The sequence below is a fragment of the Pteropus alecto genome, unplaced genomic scaffold (genome assembly GCF_000325575.1).
Source record: "Pteropus alecto unplaced genomic scaffold, ASM32557v1 scaffold40, whole genome shotgun sequence".
NCBI lineage: Eukaryota > Metazoa > Chordata > Mammalia > Chiroptera > Pteropodidae > Pteropus > Pteropus alecto.
Window position 1 is genome coordinate 11,871,350 of NW_006431919.1, and position 16,790 is coordinate 11,888,139.

The following is a 16,790-nucleotide window of genomic DNA, read 5'->3' on the forward strand; positions in this document are numbered from 1 at the left end:
TAGCATCATATCATCTGTAAATAATGATAGTTTTACATCTTCCTTTCAATTTGGATACCTTTTATTTATCTTTCTTGCCTGATTGCTGTAGCTAGGACTTCCAATACCATGTTGAATAGAACTGGTGAAAGTGAGCATCCTTGTCTTGTTCCTGATCTTAAGGAAAATGCCTTTAGCCTTTCTCCATTGAATATGATGTTAGCTGTAGGTTTGTCACATATGGCCTTTGTTATGTTGAGGTGTGTACCCTCTATTCTCACTTTGCTGAGAGTATAGTAAATGAATTTTGTTGAATGTTTTTATGCATCTATTGATATGATCATAGGATTTTTATCTTTCAGTTTATTAATATGGTGTACCACATTAATTGACTTGTGGTTATTAAACCAACCTTGCATCCCAGGAATAAGTTCAACTTGATCATGGTGTATGACATTTTTAATGTATTGCTGAGTTCAGTTTGCTGATATTTTATTGAGGATTTTTGCATCAGTGTTCATCAGGGATATTGCCCTATAGTTTTCTCATTTTGCACTGTCTTTGTCTTGTTTTGGAATCAGAGTAATGGTGGCCTCATAAAAAGAGTTAGGGAGCCTTCTCTCTTGAATTTTTTGGAATAGTTTGAGAAGACTAGGTATTAATTCTTCTTTGAATGTTAGGTAAAATTCACCTATGAAGCCATCTGATCCAGGATTTTTGTTTTTTGAAAGTTTTTTGATTATTTATTCAATTTCATTGTGGTAATTAGTTGGTTCAGAATCTCTGTTTCTTGACTCAATCTTAGGAGATTGTATGTTTCTAGGGACATATCCATGTTTTCCAGATTGTCCAATTTGGTGGCATATAATTGCTCATAGTATTGTCTTATAATCCTTTGTATTTCTATAGAGTCTGGTTACTTCTCCTCTTTCATTTCTGATTTTATTTGAGTCCTTTCTCTTTTTTCTTAGTGAAGCTGGTTAAAGTTTTATCAATTTTCTTTACCTTTAAAGAACAAGCTTTTGGTTTCATTGATCTTTTGTATTGTTTTTCTAGACTCTGTTTTATTTATTTCCACTCTGATCTTTATTATTTCTTTCCTCCTACTCACTTTGGATTTTCTTTGCTGTTCTTTTTCTAGTTCTTTTAAGTGTAAGTTTAAATTGATATTTTCTTGTTTTTTTTTTTTTTTTTTTTTCGGGAGATTTTTTTTTGTATGAATTTCCCTCTTAGGACTGCTTTTACTGTGTCCTACAGATTTTGAGTAGTTGTATTTTCTTATTTATTTTGCAATTTTTTTGATTTCTTCTTTGATCTTACTGTTAACCTATTCATTGTTTAGTAGCATGTTGTTTAGCCTCCACGATTGTGTATTTTCCAGTTTTTTTTTTTGTAGTTGATATCTAGTTTCATACCATTGTGGTTCGAAAAGATACTTGATATGATTTCAGTTTTAAATTTATTGAGACTTATTTTGTGGCATAACATGTAGTCTCTCATTGAAAATGTTTCATGCGCACTTGAGAAAAATGTATATTCTGCTTTGGAGTGAAACGCTCTGAAAACATCAGTTAAATATCTGGTCTATTGTGTCATCTAAGGCTACTGTTTCCTTATTGATTTTCTGTCTGGAAGATCTGTCCATTGGTATCAATAGAGAGTTAAAGTCTCCTATTATGAGTGTATTACTGTCAGGCTCTCTCCCTATATGTCAGTCAATAACTGCTTTATATATGTAAGTGCTCCTGTGTTGGGTACGTATATGTTTACTAGGGTTATGTCCTTTTATATTTTTTACTTTATCATATAAATCCCTTCTTTGTCTCTTATTATAACTTTTGTTTTAAAGTATATTTTGTCTGATATAAGAAGTATTGCTACCCCAGCTTTTTTCATTTCCATTTTCATGAAGTATCTTTTTCCATCCCTTTAGTTTCAATCTGTGTGCGTCATTTGATCTGAAATGGGCCTCTTGTAGACAGCATATGTATGGGTTTTGCTTTCTTATCCATTCAGTTACCCTGTGTTTTTCGATTGGAACATTTCAACCATTACATTTAAAGTGATTATTAACAGGTACATAGTAATTGCCATTTTATCATTCATATTTATGTTCCTCCCCCCTTCTTTTTACAGAAGTCTCCTTAATATTTCTTGCAATTCTGGCTTGTTGGTGATAATTTACTTTGGCTTTTTCCTATCTGGGTAGCTCTTTATCTCACTTTCTATTTTAATTGATAGCCTTTCTGGGTAAAGTAGTCTTGATTGTAAGTTCTTGTTATTCATCACTTTAAATGTTTCATGTCAGTCCCTTCTGGCCTGCAAAGTTTCTGTTGAAAAATTTGGTGACAGTCTTATAGGAGCTCACTTGTAGGTGACTAACTTCTTTTGCTGCTTTTAAGATTCTCTTTGTCTTTAATCTTTGGCATTTTAATGATATGTCTTTGTGTGGGCCTCTTTGAGTTCCTCTTGTTTGGGACTCTTTGTGATCCCTGGACTTGTATGTCTATTTCCTTTGCCAAGTTAGGGAAATTTTCTGTCATTATTTTTTCAAATAGATATCGAATCCCTTGCTCTCTTCTCCTTCTGGTGCCCCTTTGATGCGGATGTTGGTATGTTTGATGTTATCCCAGAGTCTCTTAAGCTTTCCTCTTTTTTAAAATGTTTTTAAAAATTTTTTGTTGATGTTAAGATTGGGTGTTTTCTGCTACCTTGTCTTCCAACTCGCTAATTTGATTATCTGCTTCATCTAGTCTACTATTGATTCCTTCCAGAGTATTCTTCATTTTAGTTATTGTATTCTTCATTTCTGACTGGTTCTTTTTCATAGTTTCTATGTACTTTTTATGCTTACTATTTCTCTGTTGAAGTCCTCACTGAGCTTATTTACTCTTCCCCTAAGTTCTTTGAGTATCCTTATAACCAGTGTTTCTGGTAGATTGCTTGCCTCCATTTTTAGGTGTTTTTTTTTTCCCCTGATGTTTTCTCCTGTTGTTTCATTCCAGCATGTTTCTCTGTTGTCTCATTTTAATTGATGCTCTGTGTTTGTTTTTATGTGTTAAGAAGTTTTGTTACATTTCCCATTCTTGGCCAGGTGGCCTTATGTAGTACGTGTCCTGTATGGCCCAGTGGTACAGTCTCCCTGATCACTCACACTGAGGGCTCTGGGCATGTTCCTTGTGTGTCGGGTGTGTGTGTGTTCTTTTGTTGTAGATAATCTATAGTTGCTGTTAGCAAATTAGTGGAGGGGTTGACACTCTTGCTGACCAGCTGTTCCACACTCACAGGGTATGAGCTGCTGTGTGGGGGCTGACCCCTTGGACTGGGATTTTCCCCAGCAGGCTTGTGTACATGTTGAGACCACCTTCTGGGTGTGCCATTTATGGGGCTAGTCAGGTAGTGCTCTGTTGTGGTCTGATGCCAGCTTCTAGGTGTGTTGGTTCTGGGGTCCTTTGGGAGGGGCTCCCATGTAAGTCAAGATCAGCCTCTGTCTTTAATTCAGTGACACCTGGTGCTCCCTGTGCTAGATCTGGAGGCAAGTGGGAGAGACAGCACTGAAAGCTGAGGTCGGCTACCTCCAGTACCCTGGGTTGGTTCAGCAAAAGGACCAGTGCCCCTCAAGGCCTGAGGCTGTCTGCCAGCTGCCCATAAGTCTTTGCAGCTATAAAAGCCTTTGGTTGGTACGGGCGTTGGGTGGGGCAAGGAACCAGGGAGTCACTGGGGTAAAGTGTGCAGACTTCACTCAGGCAGTGCAGTGGAGTGAGCCAATTCCATCAGGCCAATGCTGAATCCATGGGCTCCTGCAAAAGTCACGGACACATTGAGGCCAGCTGCCATCTGCCTCGGGCCCACAGACCCCAGAGATCTACACAAGAGACACTACAGTTCGGGCGGACACCAGTGGCCTGCTACCAAAAGTCTCCCCTGAAATGGGCAAAGCAAGCTGAGGGCTGCTGCCTGCCATAAGTGCATGGCTCCTGTAAGATGCATGGTGGGGCTGTCTGCCTGGCAACAGGCCAACCATGGGCAGTTTGTGGATTGGGTAGTTGGTGTTTCAGGGAGACAAACAGTGGAGCAAGTGGATCTCCCCAGCCAATACAGCTTCAGAATTGGCCATGCATGGGGAGAGCTCAACACAGGCAAAACAGTGCATGTCTGCAGACTGCCCCAGAGATGGGCCTGGCAAAGGAGCAATGGCAGCTGTCCCTTTAGCCCTCGCTCTGGTACCACAAAGGCATATGGAGTCCCTCTCCATATGTCTTTTGCACGTCCTGAGCTGCTGACCCTCTGCCAGAGCCCAGTGTGATTGTGTGTGACTGAGTCAGTCTCCACACAGGTCTTTCAAGGGGTGCGTCTGGATTTTCAGCTTCCTTCTGTGTCACTGCTGATTTTTACAGTCAGATTTTGTGGGGACTCCTCTTCCTGGGACTGGAACCCTAGGCTTGGGAGCCCCTGTGTGGGGTGAGGGGCCCTCATTCCTTTGAGGGGACCTCTGCAGCCGTGCTTTCCCTTGCGTTGCTCAAGCACCATGTGTGGGTGCTGGCCTAGCCTGCTCCACGTCTCTGCCCTTTCTACTGGTCCCGATGTGGCTTTTTCTTTATATCCTTAGATATATATGTGATAATCAACTAGACTTCAGGTGTTTCTTCAAGTTGTTTATTTTATAATTTGGCTGTCATTTTAATGCAGTTACAGAAGGAGGTGAACCCTGGTTTTACCTAGCCCACCACCTAGACCAGAACCCACTATCTAGATTTTTTCACTCAGAGTAGGACCTTAAGTTATGCATGAGGAAAAGGTACTTCCAGTTAAATGGTGTGGCTTATATTAGGCCATATCACTAAAGTGACTGAAGTAAGTATTAAAAAGAAAGTATTGCTACACAGAGAACCAGAAGGTGGGGGTTAGTGGTAGAGAAAGAGTGCTGTGCATCACAGTCGCAACCATGCATTTAGCAATATGTGATAATAACTGAGATAGAAATTTATTGGAAAGCATTAGAAAAATGTAAAAAGACAATGATAAAGACAGCATCTAAAAAGTCAACTTTGAGAAATCATATGTGCAGACAGATATTTATGTAATTAATTATTTAGGCCACATACATTGAAGTGACATCTCAACACAGACTGTCATAAATAGTGATCATAATACCCAGAGTAACAAAACAGCATAAAGTAACTGATATATAGAGAAATTTTTGCCCTGATAGGCCCCAAAACAATCCTTTGAAAGAACTAAGGACTTCCAATATTTAAGGTATTGGAAAGTTACATTAGAAACTCACTATTTACCATTTTATTTATAATTATGTTTAAGTAAATAACATGATGAATTAAATAAAATCTCCTGTTTTAGAATGCCATAATTCCTAGTAAATTGTGTTGCTATCGTGATAAAATTTATTTCCACATAATCTACCCAACAATTAAACAAGAAAAATATATGAACAGGGCGAACCTCCCTTCTCTCTATTACTTCTGCAGTTCAGATGAGAAGATCAGGTAGTATTCCTAACAGAATTTTGCTTTGGTGAGGTTTGTTTTTGTCCCTGTGCATTGTATTTACACTTACAGTTATGGAAAATACATGCTGGTGTTAAAGTATTAAATAGGGGACTATTAGAATACAGTGGCTCTAATACCTTAATAATCTATATAAACCAATCAAACTTTAAGCCAGAGTCAGCACACTTACATCCGAGAAAATGAAAGCGAAGAACAACCAATCACAAACAGCAAACCAGCCTTTCCCAAATCAGGCATCTGCTTAAGTTATAATCAATCAATTAATTTATTTTCTTCATTGTCTTCTCAATGAAAACCTTGTCCTTACCTCTTGTTGATGGAATGCACCCAACCATTCTTGCTTTGCTGGTGCATGATTCAAACTGATGTGTGTTCCAATGTGTCTCAGTTTGCCTTTTAACACTGGAGAACATAGCTGATTATGCGACAAATTTTTTCTTGTAGAAATCCTATCAGAGGGATAAAAACAAGCAATCGTTAACATATGCTAAGTAATTTAAGCCTACATATTATGAAATGCCAGTTTGGACAGTTTTAATTCCTATGGAAAATCTGAAGTGAGGGTAATCATTGTGTGTCAGTTAAGACTTGGCTGCCAAGTATAGAAAATTCAATCCATATTGGTGTAAACAAAAGGTAAAATCCCTTGTAACTGAGATCTCCAATAATACTTATAAACTTACTAGTTGCTTAATTCAAAGGATCAATGTCCCTTGATCCATTTGCTCTCTTCACATCTTGGTTCTCTTTCATATCAGCTTCATTGTCAGGCATACTTCCTCCTAGTGTTTGCTCGGTGGCTGCCACCAGCCCAAGTACTGCAGGGAGAGAAGGTGAACTCTGTATGAGAATCTCAGCAAAAGCTACAGAATGGTCATTTTGTTCTGATGAGGTTGTGTACCCATCCTTAAACCAATTACTGAGGCAGAGAAATGAGAGGCTTTAATTGGCCAGACTTGAGCCACGTATCAGTCTCATACCTATGAATGAAATCAGTTTTATGTGAACTACATGTATTCAGAGTAGAGGATGAATATATCCCAAAATGAGAATCAGTAAGCAAAAACATATCTTAGCCATTACATAATAGATATAGAATAATCTGAGTAGCTTTATATAGGAGCCTGGACTAGCTTGGCCTTGAAAAGTGGATGGCCATGCCCTTGTTTACTAAATCAGAAAATGAAAACTCAGGAAAGACTCAGAGTCGTGACTGGTGTGGATACATATAGAGTTACTATTAGTGAAGATATCACTTTTAAAAAATAAAAAAGATCATTCCAAGTGCATACAAACTAATAAACTTAATTTTATTAAATCATAACTAATTATGCTAAATAATTACAGACTAATTTATTCCAGAACCAACTATGTCTGAGTTCCAGGTAAACAGCGAAAGATGCAGATTGTTTTTCTTTTTAATTACATTTTATATGTAGGTTCTGTTTCCTCTGAATGGTTTGGGAGAAGTTAAATTTTAAACAACACTTTATTATTGTGCCCTAAAGTTTTCTTGTGGATTTTCTATGGTTTCCTGAACTTCAAGTTTACAAAAAATAATCACATGAACAGAAAGTGAATAGACAGAAAGTCTGCCATCTTCAAAATGTAAGCTGTACTATATTGTATCTTGAGTTTTATTTTCTAAAGAGCATGTTATAAACATTTGGTGCTTAATCATTTAATTGATTTCATTGATTTCTGTATATTGAATGAAAGCAAAGTTGAAATTATTACTTTTGTTGTGATTTAGCAAACAAGTGTATTCTGGGCTCAAGGAGGAGAGAACATGGACGGGAAGTCAAGGCCGAGGAAGAGAGAAAAAGTGGAATAGTCTAGAATATGATATAAAATATTCTCATATGCCAGATAAGAGAGGTTCAAATACCTCTTGATGTGTATAATGTGTGAAATGTATTTCTATTAAAATGGAAGTTCTTAGCAGTGTGAGCTTCCTGAATTACAAAGAACGCAATTGGTTTTCCATTCATGTTTCATTCTTATCTTTTATCATCAAAGGTGCTGCTATTTTGGTATCAGGTCATGAAATGTGATGACAACATATTACTTTCACAGACTAAGTGAAATCCAGTGGGTGGTATATACACTCCACACCTGTGTTTCTCTCAGACACAATTACTTATACTCAGGATAACTTTACATCAGCTGTGTTAATGATGTTGTATCATCAAGTGATAACATGATCACAGCTTTTGACACTGATTTTCCTAGGTATGGCATCGATTTTCTTATAAACTTATTATCTTCTTTTCTTCCATTAGCTTCATTTTATTTTGACTGTGAGGTTAATTTTCATTAAGGCTGAGTGAAATACCGAAGGGAAAATATAGATTCTGACAACTTCAAAAAGAAAGGGAAAAGAAAAGTGGCAGAAGATTTCACAACAAATGTAAAGGAAGATAAGGCAACATTGATTCTGCGATTAAAATTGAAAGCAAAAGAAATGGATGCTTGGAGACTCAACGGTGAGGAAATAATAGGGATTATCTAGTGTTCTTAAAGGGAGGTCAAATGGCTCTCTTGCTTTTCCTCAGAGGCCATTTTGCTTAGCATATTAGGCAACTGGGCAATATATAATTTAAGTTATCAGTTTATTTTTAATATTCATTTTGACTGTTAGAAGATCGATTGTAGAAAATAAAATTAATGAATAAAACTGAAATGTTCATGGTACTATAGAATCTCTCATAAATTTATCTATATAAAAATTCAAAAAATATAATTCATAAAAAATTACTGTCTTATTTAAATAGGTGATTTTAGAGAACTTCAGTGTGTATGCATGCATGAATGTGTGTGCATATGTGTTTTATTCTGTCATTTTAATTCAGATAATTTTGTGTTGATGTGATTTCAATTGGGCTGGCTGAGAGTAGCTTTTTCCTCATAAAAACTACATCTTAACAATTTACTCATTTTTGTTGAGGACAGGATTTTAAAGCCAAGAAATTAGACAATGTCAGGCACTATACACCCACTTTCAAAAACTGGTAAGCAAAAGAATAGGCCATTTATCCTGGAATTTAGAAGTTTAAATCAAATTTGCCCAATTTTGGTACATGTTGAAAAATATCCTTTTTGTTCTGTGCTTCTGGTATTTATATGTTAAAGATCTTTTATGTATTTTGAAACAAACAGAAGAATGGGTCAGGTATAGATGTTTTCAGAAACTTAAGAATCTGTAGTGACTAAATATTTAATATAATTAGAATTTTCAGTTTTCTTCTCTCTAAAAAAGACTTGGTGAAGTTGGAGGTTTACTTAAAGTTTACATCTCGGTAATATAATTAGTACTGTTTAAGCTTTCAGTATATAAATTCAGTAACAGGCTAGACAATAGTGTTGATCTCATCAGATGTAGCATAAATCTGATTTTTTAAAGGGTGCATTTCTTCCTATATATTTATAATTAAAATTTTGGAGAAGTTGAAAGCATAATTATTAAACAAAATAGTGTTGAAAGCATCCACAATCCTGCTGTTCAGAGAAAATATTTTGTATATTTAAATTTATTATAACCTTTGCCTACATATAAAATTTATTTATATTGAGTTCATATCATCTATTTTTTTAAGTAAATTGCTTTAAAATTTTATTATAGAGCATTTCCTATATCATAGAATATTATTCTCAAGATTATTTTAATGAATGTACGGTATTTTAATCTTTGAATATACTATAAATTTGTTTAAAATTTCTGAAAAATATGATTTTTCCATTTAAAAATAAAATTATAAATATTTGTGTACATTAATCTTTACAAGTTAGATCATTTTTTATATATGCACACACACATATATATATATTCACACACACATACACACACACACACAAACTGGTGATGACTTTTTAGATACAACACCAAAGACATAAACCATAAAAGAAATAGTTAAGCTAGATTTCATTAAAATTAAAACATTTTTCTGTCTGCAAGATAATGTCAGAATGTGAAGACAAGCCACACACTGGGAGGAAATATTTGCAAATAACATATTTGATAAAGGACTTTTATCCAAAATATACAAAGAACCCTTAAACCTTAATAATAATAATAATAATAGAATACTTGTTTAAAAATGGACAAAATACCTTAACAGACACTTCACCAAAGGAGATATACAAATGGCAAATAAACATATGAAAAGTTGCTCTGCATATATGTTATCAGGGAATTACAAATTAAAACAAAAGTGAAATATCACTACACATCTATTAGAATGGCCGAGATCCAAAACACTGACAACACCAAATGCTAGTGAGGATATAAAGCAACAGAAACTCTCCTTTATTTCTGGTGGGAATTCAAAATGGTACAAGCAGTTATAGTCGGGGAGGGATAATGGGTTGAGCACAGAGGATTTTTAGGACATTGCAAATACTCTGTGTGATACTGTGATGATAGATATATATCATTGTACGTTTGTTCAAAACCATAGAATATACAACACCAAAAGTGAAACACAGTGTAACTATGGACTGACTGATGACGATGTGTCAATGTAGGTTCATCATTTGTAACAAATGACAATCACGGTAGGAAATGTTAATAGTAGAGAAGGCTGTATGTGTCTAGAGCAATGTGGTATATGGGAAATATCTGTACCTTCAACTCTACTTTGCTGTGAACCTAAACTGTTAAAAAAATAGTCTTAACTAAAAAGAATAATGCTCACTGGATATGCAAATATTATACCATTTTAATTTACATTTTACCTGTGTTAGTAAATGAGAAAATAACTTCTTTAAAAGTGTATTATTCATTCTGAATTTTGTCTCTTAATTGCATATTTATATAATTCGTCCCATTTTTATTGTTTTTTAGTATTTTATTTTTCTAGTACCTGTATTCAGTTGTAAAATATACAAGGGCTTTGAAGTTTTACGAAGACTACAAGCATTTTGTAAGTAAAATATTTAAGTAGCATTTACATCTAATTCATAAACTAGTAGCCACTTTTCTTGCTAAAGATATTATTTGCAAAATTTGACCTTGTCCAAGCAATATAACACATGACTGTAGTGGCACTGAGGACAAGTTATTATTAATTATTGAAGAAATAGTCTGAGATAAGCATATTCAGTTGAACTTTCTATTGCCACACATTTTCTAGAATTTCAAATTTGCTATTATATTTTAATAATGTATCAAACATAGGTTCAACATGTAATTGAAATGATGCAAAAACTTTTTCAGTGTGCAAATAGTTTTGACACTTCAAAAAACTTCATGTAATTATATTCATAGGCGTGCTTAAAATACTATGGATTTGTCCAGATTATTATGGGTCTGTTCAAAAACAAATGAACCAAAGAAGTTGAGATCCTGTAAAGATACTATATTAGTCAGCTTGGGCAATCATCACAAAATACCATAGACTACATAGCTTAAAGAACAGAAATTTATTATCTAGAGAATAGAAGTCCAAGATCAAGGTGCTGGCAGAGCCGGTTTCTGGTGACACCTCTCTTCCTGGCTTTCAGAGGGTAACCTTCTGCCTGTGTTCTCTGATAGCTTTTTGTCTATCCTTTTTTTTTTAAGTAACAAATGTACTTTTAATTGATCTACAGATAAAACCTACTCAGCAAGGTCTGTAACCATTTCAGTCTCTAGTCTGTTCGAGCTGTACCCTGGACAGTGCTGAGGAAGAGGGTTAACTGGTTAACTGGGCGGGGAGGGAGGGAGGGAAGGAGGAAAGGAGAGAGAGAACACATAAGCAGTCTTTCTTCTTATAAAGACACTAGACCTAAGAGATTAGGTCCCACCCTTAGGACCTCATTTAGCCTTAATTACTTCCTTTAAGGCCCCATCTCCCAGCAAGTCACATTGGGAACTAGAGCTTCAACATAAAAATTTGGGGAGACACAATTCAGTTTATAACATATTTTGCTAAATTAATCGATAACAGATAAAGAAGAGATTCTGAGATACTGAACTGGTAATAAGTAAAATTTCTAAAGTATCAACTAGGAATTAACAAAAATAAGTAGTATAATAAATAAACTTCTATTTCCATCTAATTCATAGTTCACCTCAACAAGTGGAAGTTTTACTGAAACCCAAGTCAGTGACAGTGTGCTATGACATCTCTTGCTGCTTAGGAACAGTGTAATGCCACGTACCGATTTAAGCAAAAATGTAAACTTTATTTTAAAGATTATAATACACATAGACCTATACTGGCATTTTTGAAGAATAACATAAAACCTTATTGTGTCAGAGTAAATGCAGCAAATACCAGTTTATTTATTTTTTCTTATAACTGCTTATATATCCACAGGTTAGACCAAAATTATTTGAAATGTAGTCTTTAGAAGCCATCTGCCACTCTAATTCTCAGATTCTGTTGGGTCAGCTCAGAAGTTCTGCTATAAGAAAATATAACTCTCTAAGACCATTCTAACAGATGGTTATTTTGATGGTTTTCCAGATTGTTCTGTGTTTTAAAATGAATATATTGGTGACCATCTGAGGAAGTGCCCACTGAGAAAGTGATTTTTTTTCCTTTGTTAAAAAAAAAAAAAAATCCCGTCCATCTGAAACATCTATTTGTGAAGACGACATTATGGGAAAATTATGACATCCCCTAAGGCTGTCCCATCACATTATCTGTAGTGTAGCTACAGCAGAAGCAGATCCGGTGGCCTAATAGAATTTCTGATTTAGCAAAGATTGTATAACATATCTCTGACATTCTTCAGGGTAATTTTCTTCTTTCCTTCATCCATGACTGATTTGAATGGTAGCTTTGAAAATGAGTATTTCCTTCCTTCATAGAGATTATGCTATTTTGTAGGCTAAGGATTTGAGTTTTTTGTGCTGCCCGGAGTCACACTGGTTTACTGTGTCTCTATGTTTTTGTGGATTTGAGTGTGTATTTAAAATCTTTGAATTCTTTTCAGTGCTTGCCTGAATCATGTTAAATATGAATGTATAACAGAGTCTGCAGTTAAGTTTTAGATAGAAAGATTTTCTTTAAGTATTTTAATGGTTAATTTTAATGTATTAGTTTACTCTTTTCAGAAATTAATAAAAGATTATATCATTAAATGTTACAAAGTTGGGATACATGATGTTATGAGCAAATGTAATGAGGGAAAGGACAATGGTTGGTCAGGTGAGGGCAGAAAATTTTTCTCTGATATGTAAACTGTGAGGAATAAATAATTAAGCAAGAGTATGGTAAACAGAGCCCAGAATTTGTAACAGATGGTAGGTCACTGTTAAGTCTTTTCAGCTTTTTCTAAATAATAGGAAAAGATAATGCAAAAATTTGACTAAAAATTTACTTAATCTGATTTACATATTTAAATAAATACTTTGCTCAGAGATGCACAGTGGGTATCAAAATTAGATGTAGGAAGCTGATTTAGAAAGCCATTACCTTCATCTGAGCGAGAGATAATAGAAATTACTCTAGACAGTTGGAGACATAGCTGGGGAGAAATCAGGGGCTTTAGGAAATATTTAAGAGGTAAGGTTGATAAGACATGTTAATAGATAAGATAAGGGAATTGAAGAAGCAGCCCATATTAAGGATGATTTCGTTCTGAGTACAATCACTCATGAAATTTGGACATAGAGATCATAAGTTTAATTTTGAATGTGCGGAATTTGAGATGCCCTTAAGAAAACTAAGTGTTGGATGTCAAATAAGTTGAATGGGACAGAGAAGAGAGAAATATTCTAAGTCATTTATATATATAGTCACATATATATACACACATATAATGTGTGTAAGCCTTTATTGGGATATGTATATGTCAGATTACCTAAAAATATAATTATTGAGTGTTAAAAAAAAGTGTTGAAGAGTACTTCAATTTACATAGAAGAGAGATTATACTTGTTTCTCACAGTTCTGGTGTAAATTAGTATCAGTAAGTACAAATCACAAATAAGTTAATTTCACATAAGCATAGATTTTTTAGACATTAATGGCTCTAGGACTAAGAAACTGGCTTTAGAGGTGGCATTTCCTCCTTGACTTATGTGATAGATCAAAGCCTAGACAACTAAAATGGTTTAAACTTTAAATGTCTGTTTTTAGACCTGATATTTCTATTACAAAATAAAAATAAATATTTCCACTTTATAACTTGTTACAATAAATATGGATTTTTAATTCGTTTTAAAAAATAACAGAGATAACTAAAAGAAAATAAAAATGAGAGGCAATTATAAGGTAACGAGAGTTGAAAAAAGTCAATAATTTTTAGAGTAAGAATATGTCATCCATAGTTACAAAGTTAATATTACCATGCTTTAGAAACATCTCTATTTATTTAAAATAGAGGTTTGATGTTTCCATGAATATCGAGGTTGGTCATCACACTTAGAGGAATGGAGAAATCATTCCATATTGCACTTAAAACTTTATGGAGCATTTTGCATATCATTTAACTAGTTTCTGACTGATGGCTATCATTGTAATTGTCCTCCCACAAAGATAGGTAAAGATATAGCAATGGGAATGTCTGTAGATCAAGTTTTAAAAGGTGCTGTAGGAATCACATAACCCAACAAATTTGGTAGATGGCACTTCCCCTATGAATTATTCATGATCAGCAGAATGCCGAATCATTTGCTTCATTTAGCAGTGGGTTGCTTCAAAAATGATGTAAGAGGAATCATTGCACATTTGTGACCAGAAAAGTAAATATGTAAAAGCATTAGTTTTTTTATCTGCTTTCACATAACCATTTTTATGTCTAAAGAATGCTAGAGATGCAAGATGCAGAGGTTCTGTTCAACCTCAGACTTCATCAGCTATACTGAATATGTTATTCCTGCAGAAAATTTATATTATGTCTTGAATGGTAGAAAGATTATATTTTTAATTGCTGGATTTCTCCTTGAAACACCTTAAATCTTGATTCTGTAAAGCCATACCTTTAAACAGTTGCTATTAAAATCTTGACTGTTTTCAAAGAAAAAGAATAAACAAAACTCGTGAGAAATGGTGAGACAGGTTATAGGGTTTCCTTTAACATTTTCCATATCTGGTGTTTATTTTTTTATTTTTTATTTTTTGATGGAATATAACATTTGCTGAGAGTACTAATTTCAAACTTTATTCTAGGGCAGTACTGTTCAACAGAATTATAAGAGAAACAAGCATAAATCATGTAATTTTAAAATTTTCATGGCCATATTACCTATTTATAGGTAAATTAGTTTAATAATATGCTTTATTTTAATAAATGCATAAAAGTATTATCACTCCCACATCTAATCAATGTAAAATTGATATATTTTACATTGTTTTGTACTAAGACATTGTATCTGCTGTGTATTTTAAGCTTACACCACATCTCAATTCAGACCAATCACACATTTCAAGAGCTCAATAGCTATAAATGATTAGTGGCTATCATATTGCATACAGAGTTCTAGGTACTCAAACGAGATATTCATAATTTCTGATTACCCAATAGATATGTGGAAGGTGAAAGACAAGAGTAAGGGTCTCTGATTTGAAATCTAATACCACATCAAAATCAAAAGGAGAGGTAGGTTACTATAGTGCTAAGAACATACAACTCAGCTTCATTATTTATATATGAAATCAATAAGAATGAAATTTTTCATGAATAAAACAGAACATAATCCTAGGTAATAACTGACAAGGCTCTCAACCCTGCAGGTAAATCAGAATTTTGAAATAAGTTATTCATATTTGATAGTGAATGAAGTAAGCAGAGATCTTAAATACCCATGGAGAGTAAGTAGAAGCAGGGTCAGGATGGCATATAGATCACAGATAAATTAGTTAGAAATAAAAAGTCTCAGAAATTAACCAAAAAATATCTTTAGTAGTTATAGAGGATTGTACCTTCATTTAATTATCTCCAATTCCCAGGAGAAACTAAATAAAATTGGTCCACCTTTTGATACCTTATTAAAGACTCATTTAGATGAGTTAAATGAGTTATACTATTGCCTAGAGATTACTGAAGGAAAAAAATGTTGACTTTTTCCTTTTTTTTAGTTTTATACATCATACAAATCACCCAACTTTTTTTTTTTTCCTTAATAAAAATTCTGCATGTCATAGTAAGACTGCCCAGGTAACACACATTTCACCAATATATCCTATTTATCTCTCTTTGACTATATGATTTATTATTTTATAATATAGACAGAGAGTACAGTCTTATTTGTAGCAAGTAAAATATGTCATTTATTTTCTGCCCTTCTAAATCACCTCTCAAAGCCAGACATTCTGAAGAACAATTAAGTGTAAAGAGTCATTCTTTAAAATTTTACCAAGAATGAGAATACCGAATTTCTCTGCAGGGCTAAAATAAAACTTCAATATAAGTAGCAAATATTTACCAGGGCCTCCAAACAGTCATATTTCCTATTAAGAATCTCATACATAGAAAAGTGGCATGAGAATCATTTAACATTCTTTTGACAGTGTAGCTTCTTAAATCTTTTGAATCTGTTACATCAGTAGGTATCAGTAATTTGTTCAGCTCTTTTCTGAAAATTATAATAGTTGTATGAGGCTTTTTCTTATATGTGTGGCCTCTCTGGGAATAAGCACATTTATTTGGCATCTTCTTCAGAAGATAACGTCTATATGTAGCATTATGCAAAAATTCTCACTATAGTTTAATGAAATTGTTATCTCACAATAGTGTAAATTATCTGAATTATAGTACAAAACATTAAAGAAATTTTATTTTTTATAGTATAATAGGTATCCTCCATTCCCTGTGAAAATAGGATAACTAATATTTAGTAATCTTGTTAAAACTTGTCTCTTGTTAACCTATAATGCCTTTCTTATCACCTAGGGTCCTAGAACACTTCTTCTTTAGTAACTTACCTCTACTTCTCTGCCCAATTTCAAGGCCAAATTTCTAGACCATTTATATGTTTTATTATCCTTCACAACTGTTTTATTTTCAAAATCTTAAACTCTTAATTGGAAACCCTCTCTATCCTCCCAAACTTCAGATTCCCTCACTAGCCCTGCTCCTGAGCTCTCTGTTGACATCCGTCTTCCCTCACTCACCTCCTGCATCTCCACCTGCTCCCTCCATCCCCCACCACCAGTGACCTTTAGAACTTTGAGCTGTGTTAATGGGTCAGTCTGTAGCTGGCTCTGCTTCCCCGTTTATCTAGCCTGGACACATTCATCACCCATTTCGACTGTACTCTCATCAGACTTCCCATTCTTTTGTTCTCGTTAGCCTTCCACCACGCAGAACTTGCCAGTGAGAACAGGCATCAGTCCAGGCATTTGATTTTTC